The sequence below is a fragment of the Coturnix japonica genome, chromosome 1 (genome assembly GCF_054131305.1).
Source record: "Coturnix japonica strain WE chromosome 1, WE-NBRP24, whole genome shotgun sequence".
Classification (NCBI taxonomy): domain Eukaryota; kingdom Metazoa; phylum Chordata; class Aves; order Galliformes; family Phasianidae; genus Coturnix; species Coturnix japonica.
The window spans coordinates 132317367-132328463 of NC_140663.1; positions in this window are offsets into that span (position 1 = coordinate 132317367).

Here is an 11097-nt window from a genome sequence, read left to right on the forward strand (position 1 = left end):
AAAATCAGGGATGTTACAAGGATCTTTGCTGGAGCTGAGTAGAGATAACAAAGTAGCTACCTATCCATCCATAAGTTTTAGACAAGCAGCTTTCTCATTCTTTTGTATAAGCTAAAAAATTACCCTTAAAAAGGTAATCCAAGTTTTCAACATAAAAAAATTCTTTGTCCTCCACTCACTTGGCTAGAAAGGAGGAGAGAAATAACAAAAGAACAGATGGTAGAAAATATATACCAACATGTTGTATGCAACAGTGAAAACTGGAATATTGCAGAGGGGGAAAAAATAATAAATGCTTTACTTGCCTTAAAATGATACACACAAAGGAAATCTTTAGCTAAATGTGTATGACAAGATGAGCTTCCAGACTCAGGATATAAAGTGGTATTATTCTGTGTGTCTTTTTACTATTGAAAATAGCTGAAATATCCCTGGTGTGACATGACAAGACAAGTAAGTGTCCTCGTCTAGAAATGCAGCACTGAAATGGAAAAAGCATAGCTTTTATCTACTCTTGATGGAGCACTAATATTGCTGCCTTTGGATTGACAAAAGTTGTGAATATCTTCAAATAAAAGTCTTGAAAAGACTTAACTTAAATATCCACAAGGACTGTAAAACCTGCAAGTATTTTTTTTGTCCTAAAGGCTGCTTAAAAAGACATGACACTTATGCCACTGGCCTGGATATATCTGTAATATGGGACTTTGTAATTAAAGAGCAGCTGTGGCAGGTAGCATATCTAAATGTAAGACAGTAAGTCTGAACTCAACTGTAGCCTTTGTCTACAAGAAGTGATTTAAATTACTCATGCCACATTTACTTTTTATATACAGTATTTAACAAGCAATCTTCAAGTAATCCTGTGAGTAGCTGGTAATAGTGCCATAACAAAATTTGGAAGCAGTGTTAGAGCCTCAGGAGGCAGATTTCAGTCCTGAAAATAATTATGGAAGACACACATTAAAGTGCATGGAAAATTCTTGAAGACTGAGACAAAGGGTATCATGTATAAATGTTCACACTCAGGTGGGTCTAGGCTGGGGAATGTTCCTCTTTCATATGCCTGGGAGGTTGCCTCTGAAGACACCTTAATGTCGACTGTATTCCTTTGTGCAATGCTGTCTTCCTTTGCTGTATTCAAACATGGCAGCTAAGGGATTTTTCTTAAGTCTTCATTGTTGGTTCAACAAAAGCACTATTTACAGAATTTATTGCAGTTTTATCACCTTTAAGAATTAAAATAGTGATTGCTTTTTTCTCAGCTATGCTGTGCTGCCTCATATGTGAGGTAGAAGTACAATCGGTACAGCTTTGATCTCGAGCAATTTAAAGAAACATGAAACCATACAGACTGTTCTTAAGTGTAAAGTTCTTAAGAATACTGTTCTTAAGGGTCAAGGTGCAAACTGTGTAAATTATATCTGAATAAAAGGAGGATAACAATGGCAATAGATTCCTAGAAGGGTTTGCAGCGTTCTCACACTGACATTTTGAAGGAAATCAGTGTGCAGTGCCAGGCCTTGACTTGAGAAGAACTGAGATTGCATCCGGTTCCACAGTCAGAGAAAAAAAGGACTTTTTAATATGATTCAATTATGTTTGAATTTGTATGTAATTCCTCTTGTTGTTTTTACATTTCTAAGACTGGAAGTAAATATAACTGCAGAGAAGCAATTTTAAGGCTCACAGTACTTACAACACTAATCTGTTACAAGTCAATATTCTTCCTAGATAATGAGCACAAAGTGTAGATTTATTATTTGAAAACGTATTGCAAACTACCTGAATAAAGAATAACCAAAATTCATCTGTTCTGCAGAAGACATGAGTGGAAAAAATGCAGTCTTCACGAAGAGACTGAGTAGGGCTGATTATTGTAGTTAATATATGACCTCAGCACCACTGAAATATAAAAAAGACAAGGGAAATTGCTATCCTTTAACACCTACATTAAATAATGTGATAAGCAAACTAAATAGATAAACCAAAAAAAGCCTACGTGTTCACTATGCCTCATTCATACAGTGCACTGCCTAAGCCCAAAATACTTAAGAATATGCCAATCCAAACGCAAAAGTACCTGAATGTTTTTCAGAGAAATAGTGCCAGCACAAACCACGGGTTTTTTTATTTTGATATATTGATGGGAATAAAATATTTCATATCTTCAAAAACAAACTCCTGATTCTCTTATTTAAATAGCTGAACGCAGCGTACACAAACACATCTACCTGGACATTTTCATAGTCATATTAATCATGCTGACTTACCCTGCGGCTTTTGGTTTTAGTTCAACACATTTCTGGCAGTTTTTCTGTAGTGGAAATTAGCAACTCAAGAACCACATTATAATAAGAACTTGAAGGCATCTTCTGTTTATAGGGAAATATGCATTACTTGGACTAATAGAATTTGTGGCTGATGACTGAAGACTTTATTAGACCAGAAAACAATTATTACCAGGTTATAATACTCAATGTTTAATTAAATACTGAACTCTTAAAATATAGAAATAGGAAGAAAATTGCTTTTCTTCCTACACCCTCCTCCAGCCATGTCCTTTCATCTCTCGCTGTATTTTCTCCTTGTTATATCATGCTCATTTTACATTATCTTCTCTTCATTTGTGTGCAGTTTCCTTTCTTTTCCACAAACTTTGATGACAACTGGAAAAGGAGTTTAGATTTTATCTTTTACAGTGAGAAACACTTTGAAAACTGAGAACATGTAAGTTTTACCAGAACACGTAGGTACTAATACAAAATTGTTGTAGAGTTACTTGCATATTGACAGTAAAATTACTGTAGAATAATAATTATGTGATTAGGAGTACTCAGGCATGGAGAGCGGTAGGTCTGTCACTGAAGGCAGATAAGATAAATCACCTTCATGTCAGTAAAGATACAGAGCCCTTCACAGAACTAGGTCTGATGTATGCCTAATTTTTAGAAGGCCATGGGATGAGATGATTCTCATTCATGCTGAGTTCTTTCCTGAGCTTCATTTTCTTGAACTGCAATAAATAGTCTTGAATTCTTATGTTTCCAACAATAATACAGGCAATGGAATGCAGCTGACACAACTATATTTAGTGGAATGATCAAGGCAGGGGAGATAGATTGGCTTAGGGAGGTGTTATCAGTCATGAGAGACCAGCATACAATTTCAAGTGGGTATGTATGAAGTGATGAAGAATTACTGAACAAGTGAACCTGGTGAAAGAACTGAAAGTCAGTTGGCAAGTGTTCGCTTATTTGTTGTAAGTTCACAAGCAGCATCACAAGGATGAGGGACATAATTTAGCAGAGGGTTGTTAGTTAGGGTAGTATGGTTAGGTTGTGGTTGGACGGTTGGACTCGATGGTCTTTAAGGTCTTTTCCAACCTGAGTGATTCTATGATTCTATGAAATGACCTAGCATCACAGTGAGAGGAAACTTCACACAACAGCACCAAGAGGATAGTTCTGTCACCATGATGTTCAACAGTAGCTTCTGAGGAACAGTAATCTGATATCAGAATGGGTGTAGATTGGTAGTCCCTGCTCTTTCACCACACCCTGGGGTGCTGTATTTCCACAGGAATCAGAAATTGTGTTCCTGCCCTTCCCATACAGAGATTCACACTTTCCAAGTTCAAAAATATTTCTGCATCCATGGGATCCTTTGAGCTTATGCTGATATCCAGCTCACATATCTGGAAGTCACAGAGGTGCATTATCTGGTAAGGTAACAGTTTGCTGCCAACAAAATCAGTAATTTGCAAAAAGAAGGAGTGCTTCATAAATGCAATGGAAAAATACATACCAATAGGAGTTAAGTTTCCACATAATGTCTAGGTTTTTACTATGTTGCTATCTAAAATACCATTTGAGGAAGGTACTGCAAAGAAAAGTATAAAGCATATTTACAGTTATCCAGAGACCACTGTCCATATGCACGCTCTGCACATTGTAGACTGCTGGGTTATTTCCAAGCTAAATAGAGAAAGACTCTGTGTAATCAACAGGGTGTTACAGAGTGAAAACATGAACAAAAACAGTTACTGTAAAGCAACAAAACCTGTAAAATCACATTCCATCTTACCTTCTGGGACCCCCTATCTGACCTGATAGGAGTTGCTCAAACACAATTATGGTATTTAAATAACACCTCATGAACAGGAATCATAGAATTATATATTGTTTTAAATTGAAAGAAACTTTAATGATCATCCAGTCCCAACCTCATGCCTTGGGCAGGGCTGCCACCCACCAGCTGAGGCTGCCCACAGCTCATCCAGCCTGGCCTTGAACACCTCCAGGGTTAGGGCATCCAGAACTTCTACAGGCAACCTGTTGCAGTGCCTCATAGCCTTCTGAGTAAAGAATTTCTTCCATGAAACTTCAAATTTGGAGGTGATCGTGACTTTAAGCACAAGAAAATTCTCATGTAGAGATGGATCATTAAAAAGTTTGGCTGAAGATCTGGTCCTTATCCAACAGTGCATGGATAGGGTAGGTTTTCCTTTACTCTTTGCTTTGTCTGCTATCTGTGCAGTACATCTGTAACCTGACTTGTTCTACATCTCTTTCTCTGCTTTCAGAGGACTGAAGAGCTCTCTACAATTCACATCACTCACTCTAGCTGTGCATCTAGACAGGTGAACTGTATTGTAAAACTATCTTGTCAGAAATCTTCCCTGTTATCCATAGCTGTCACACATGTGAGTGAGCCTATGCTCCTATGCTGTGTTTTCTTCCTGTCTGAGTGAGGAGCCTTATTCTGACCAGAAACCCTTACTTTCCATCTGACCCAGGTTCACACACGCCAAGAGCTGCAATGTGCAAAACATCTTACCAAGATGCAGGGGCATCAGGAGGAAAGTCACTGAGTTTTTATTCACCTGTCATTCCAGTCCTACTAGTTTCCTGCTTCTCATTTTCCCCCTGGGTTTTCCACCTCTCCGGAGCCCTTCTTCTCACCTTGTGACACCAAGCACATGGAACAGCCCTGTTCAGCCATCTGCAGGAAAATGGAAGTGACACAACAAAACTCTGGCAGGAAGAAAGGTAAAAGGCTCTCCAATAAGAGGCAGCTGCCAAGGCACTGGGATGATTTCTTTTTTTTAGTTTCAGTACACACTTGTATTTCAAAGTCAGCTCTCCATGTATTTGACCCACACTGGCAAGTATTCACGAAAAAATAAAGAATATCAATTCTATTGTTCATAAATTCTACTTCAGCAACTCAAAGAGCTGAAGCTGAGGGCCAGTTCACGTGCCTGGCAGCAGATGATATTTAACTTCTGGCAGTGGAGTAGTTATTTGTCTACAAAATCAATAATTTATAGGGAAAAGAGAAGCTCATAAAACTAAAAGAAAAATGGTGAAATCACTGAAATACGAATGCAGGAAATAAATCACACTTTCTTTTTCTGCACTAGGATTTTTTAGTTTTATTTATTTTATTTTTTTTAAGGTTCTTGCATCCAGTGATCAGCATAATGGAAATAAAATACCGGGAGCATAATTCTCAGTAGCACAAAAGTGCTGAGCTCCTATCCAATTGCCTCAGCAAGCAGCTGTTCTGCAAGACCAAAGTAGTAGAAGAGTAACGAAGTTTTACTGTTGAAGAGTACATTGAGACTAAGTGATCTAATCATTATTTTCCTTGCCGTTAGCTGACCTTGTCACTGTCCCCACAGGAGACCTCTGATTTATTCACTTTGGTCTTATTTGGCTGGGTCAAACAACTTTCTCACACAAAGATCACAGATAACAGCAGAGCAGCTTGGCTTCAAGAAATAAAGGCAAGGGGTCAGGAAAATAGTACTCATGCCCAAGCTTCAACATGGAAAGTTCAAGTTTGTAACGGCATCACAGTCAGCTGGATTTGTGAAGCATGAACCTCTCAAGGGTACTGCACAGATTCTTCCTATGCTGCCCTTTAGTGGAAGGATGTATCATAAGATCCATGCATAAAAACTCACCCTGCTTCTCTCTGAAAAGTTTTTTTCCCAATTTAAGCGAAAACATAGCTCAGAGCTACTGGTGCTAGCAATTTAATTGATTTTCAGAGTATAGTGTTCTCTCCAAAATTGCTTTGTCCAACAAAACATGAAACTAAATAATGTGAAAAAAATAAACAATTTAGCAAAACTGCAGGCACAGAAAATACAGCACACTGTCAAACAGTGACCCAAACTTCAGACAGCATTTACCACATAAATCTGAACAAGTGCCTCCAGAAAGATCCATGGAGGGAGGGGAAGGTAAATAGTTGAAGGCATGTACTTCATCAGTGGCTTATGTCATGCTGGGTGTCAGCACAAAAGAAAAGAGGGGGATGTAAGCAACAGGAAAAGCTAGTTTACACCATTCTGTGTTTGCCCAAGATGGAATTCCTTGAGTCATATTTTCTTCTCATGCTGTCTTAAGACAACAAGCAATGGGCAATCTGTATTTCGAAGGTGAAGACAGTGCATGTCACATCTTACTTGAGCTCGCTTTCTTTTTTTTACAAGATGCACTACTGTGATCTACTGGAACAGGTTGCCCAAGGTAGTGGTGGATTCCTTGTTCCTGGAGATATTTAAGGTCAGGCTGGATGGGGCTCCCAGCAACCTGATCTAGCTGTAGGCACCCATGTTCTTTGCAGGGAGTTGGTCCAGATGATCCTATGATTCTACTATTCTAACCTGTTACCTATGAAACAGATACAGCCACCTTATGAGACAAAACTGACTCTCCTAAATGGAAGAAACCCCAAATATCATTGGCTAATCAGCCAGGTGGCAGTGCTTCACAGAAACATAAAGTCTGGCTTCATAGCATCCTGAGTAGTAAAAGCATCACCTCTAAAATGGGAGACTCACACCCAAATATTTGTATGCACTTGAGTATGTTCATACAAGTTAGTTTCAGGTTGCATGTAAGACCAAAATGTAGAAAGACTCATCAGTATCAGAATAACGGCTTTTATGAGTACAGTGAGGTACCGGTTTCTCTTTGTCTGAAGTATCTTTTGTTGCATATTGGTTAGGTGGTGCCTGCGTGTACCTGCGGTGGAGTCCGGAGGCAACATCTTTGGTCTGCAGTAAGATATCTACAGTACCAGCAAAAGACTGGGCACTAAACAGTAGGGAAAGAAAGGCACATTACAGAAAAATAAGGGAAAGGAAGTATTAAAAATGATTATACATAGAGACTCATGGCCTTGATCATGGTTTGTGTTCTGTTTTCAACGAGATGGGTGTAGAAGAAGGGTATAAATATCTGTTTCTATTTCTGGAAGTGGAAATTATTTTTTGGCAGTGCAGCTCTTATGTCCACTATTCTGTCCATTAATGCACTCTTACAAAGGATATAATCTGACAGATATAGAATGTCCATGGAAAAGACTGTGATCAAGGCAATCTGTGTTCTAGTCTGCAAAAAAAAAGACCTTGTGGTTGCTTGGAATACCTAGCACTGCTACAGCCTGTATGAATGTTGCGCTGGCTCCCAACCACACCAAAATCATGGAGGCACAATAATAGCACAAGTTTGTCCTCACCTCCTTATGACAGAACATGGAATCAATCCTAAAACAGAGGAGGAAGCGATACACTACCTTCACACAGCACCCAGGTGATAGCAGGTGATTTTTTGATACTGAAGTGTTCAAGCTGCCTTTTATTTCCAGGGCAATATGTAAAATTTATCCCAATTATTCATTAGAAAGGCCAATAATTCTGTTATTTCTTGTGTTCCCCTTAGAGAAAGCTGATGATGACGATGAAGTTATACACAGTAGGAGAGTTCTTAAGTTACCCAGCAAATGTCAGTGTATGAAGTTGATTTTGAGCAGTGCACAAAGTACAATTACCTTAGAGTTAACACGGTATTGTAGGAGTATGCCTTATTTCTCATATCTGAAAATACAGAAATTGCAGCTGCATGAGTCAACATAAAATATTCAAACTGTTAATGCATTAACACAAGTGTCAGTACCAGATTGCAAAGCTTAGCATAAAATTACAAATAACTAAATATGGTATAAAGCATTTCTCTCCAAGCAATCAAAAATCTTGCATAATATTATAGTGCAGCTGGTTACTAGCTCGTGCAATGCAATTTAAGTCTCCTTAATGGATAAAAAGATCCTTGAAACAGTCCGTAATGAAATACCACTTTGGCCCCAGCGATATCCTGAATAAATTCTCTCATAGGTTTTTATACCATTTCCTAGGCATATTCATGACAATCAAAGTAATGGCTTCAGTACATTAATAATATGAATTTTCACCTTTGCAATCCTGTGTGAAAAGTGGGTTTTACTTATGCCCTTGTGCAGCAGTGCACTGTATGTTTTAGAAGGCCAAATACTGGGTGGCATGTGAGCATCCACAACAGCGAATGAATAGTCTACACACACAGAGTGATGCAAAAGACAGTAGAAGTTCCTCAGCTACAGGGATTAGACAGTGCTAACATATTTGGCTAGTTGTGAGAAGCAGTACTGCCCCAGAAACAACCTTACTCCCTGCCACGTTGAGATCCAGAACCATAAAATTCTCATCTTCCCCTTGTAACTTCTGACATGTTTGATAGCCCGGGTAATTGAACCACACTTCTAGGGCTTCCTTAGCATGCTGAGATACCAAACCAACTAACTACAGACAATTAAAGTCTGTAACCTGAAGAGAAAAAAAACATGAATAAATCAGCAGGATATTGGATAAGTAACAAATAATAAAAATAGTGCTTTAATACAAAAGCCGACATTTCAAGAGAAAATGTGTTGTATAATGTATGTTAAAATAACAGGGTGGAAAGACTGTTCTTAAACTGGACTCTGGTACGTGCTCTCACACAGAAAATAAATCACATGCATCTTGCTAGCATTTAGATGTGGAAGAACTGCCTGGAGCTATGACAGCAGCTGAATGTTTCATTCTGTGAGGAATTAATATTTTCAGCAGCAGTAACCAGCACTTTATGGAGATCAGATAAATCATTGCAACAAATATGAGATACAGAGGAATGGACCATATGTTTTCTTAATTTATTAATTCATCTATTCATATAAATTGTGAACAGCGCTGATGCTAAGACATGTAAAGCACTCAAAGAAAGAGACACATATCTGGGGCTGTAGAGCTTTCGTTTGGTTTTGACCATAGCAATAGGCCCAAGATTAAATTATTCACTCCCCCTTTCACAGGGAAATGATATGAAAACATTCCATTCTAGAACTGAGAAGTAAATGGCAAATTAATTGCCTTGCTAAGCCATTGTGTATCATTTTGAGAAACATGTTGAAGACATACACTAGTTACAGAATACCCTGGAGATCAATGTGTTATGCTTAAGCAATAATGAATTTTATGCTGGCCACTGCATTACCAGTCAGTTAAGTATTTTCTTAGTTAGGCCCTTGAGCATTCAGAAGGTAATTAATGATCATGGCTGATGAGAAGATTCATTACAAGTATTATGCATTTTCCAATATATGTCATTATTCAGAGTTGTCATAAAGCAGAACCCATTATATGGAAAAGTTACACACTAAGGGCCGTGGGCTTAGGAAATAAATCCACAACAACTGAAGCACTGAAATAGAAAATGCTGTAACACCACATTTCAGAAACCCGTGACGGTCCTGAGGTGGTCTGCCTAGGACCAGACTCTTCAGAAGAGCTTTAAAAGCAGAGTATGCAGTCTGAAAATAAGAGACAAAAAGATTAGAAATGGCAATCCAAATTAGCTCTAAGATGTGCTAAAGAGGGTGATGGACTTAAGTGCCTTCAGTAACACTTTAAAAGTAATCTAGAGCAAGTGTTTAAATTCATATCTGTATCCACAGCCCCAATCTGAGTGCCTTTTATCAGATGGAGCAGTCACAACAGCAGAAACTGAATCCTGTCTGCTCCACCAACGCAGAGTGTAACCTTGAGACAAATTCTGTCTACTCATATTCACATAATACTAACCTGGACCCAACCCTATCTCCCCTTATAAAAACATCACTAGAGCTGACAAATGGCTGGGGCTCTTCCTAAAAGTGCTCCAGTGTCCCTACTCTGTCTTAAGACTACTTGCATTAGAAATGGAAACCTCAGGCAGAAAGAAAAGTGTATATCACAACCTTTTCCTTTCTCCCCTGCTTCCTTCTTTTTCTCTTCTGACTAGACTTTCGAATAAGCTACTCTGACTGATTTTGGTGCTTGTGAGGCATATTTATTGGTTATATGGTGCTATCATTCCCACTTCACACAGCGTCTTGATAGACCTCCCAAAAAAACTTCGAATGGTTAAAATGCTTAAAAAAAAATACAGGAGAAGGACCAAAAACCTTATAGACAGCTACTATTTTCTTAAAATCAGCCTACCTCTTTGCAAAGGCGAAGGGATCACAACCCACAAAATGCTAACAGTTTGGAAGGCAATAGCTCCAATACACACAAAGCTACAGAAAAAAAGAGTTTGGCAGTGTAACTAAAAGACTGTTTTCAGTCAGGGGAATGACCCTTGGAGAATTGCATTCATTGCTTCCTCAGCTGCTGTCATGCTGACTCTTGAAAATGTGGATCACTGTTGAAAATAATCCTGTGTTGTTTGTAGATTTTGTAGAGGATTCATGAATTTAATGATAGCCACGCTGTTTTTAGCCAAATACACTGAGCTGTTAACAAAGAACAATTAAGCTGAGGGCTGTTGTTTCCAGTTTGATGCTTCAGAGAGCAGTTATACTACAGAGGCGGTACTTTGTAAAAACTGTTAGTAAGAAATCTCAGCCCAGAAAATGTATTTGTGTCACACTCCAGTTACATCAAAAAAAGGCTGATGTGGAGCTCCTGAAAGTCATACACACAGAAATAGCCTGATAGCCTGAAACGGATGAGATCATGAGCCCCTTTCTCTAGAGAGGTGAAACCATATCCCCTTGAAAATCAAGGCGTCAATCTCTGTAACCAATCTAGATGTTGTTATGTTCAGTTGATGTCATGCAGACCTAGACAAAAAAAGTTATGAAGATCAATAACAACAGCAGCTATTAACTAAATGCATGGCAAACATCTCACACAATTGTTAATAATTCTCTGAATATATTTACAAGCTGTTCTATATTGGC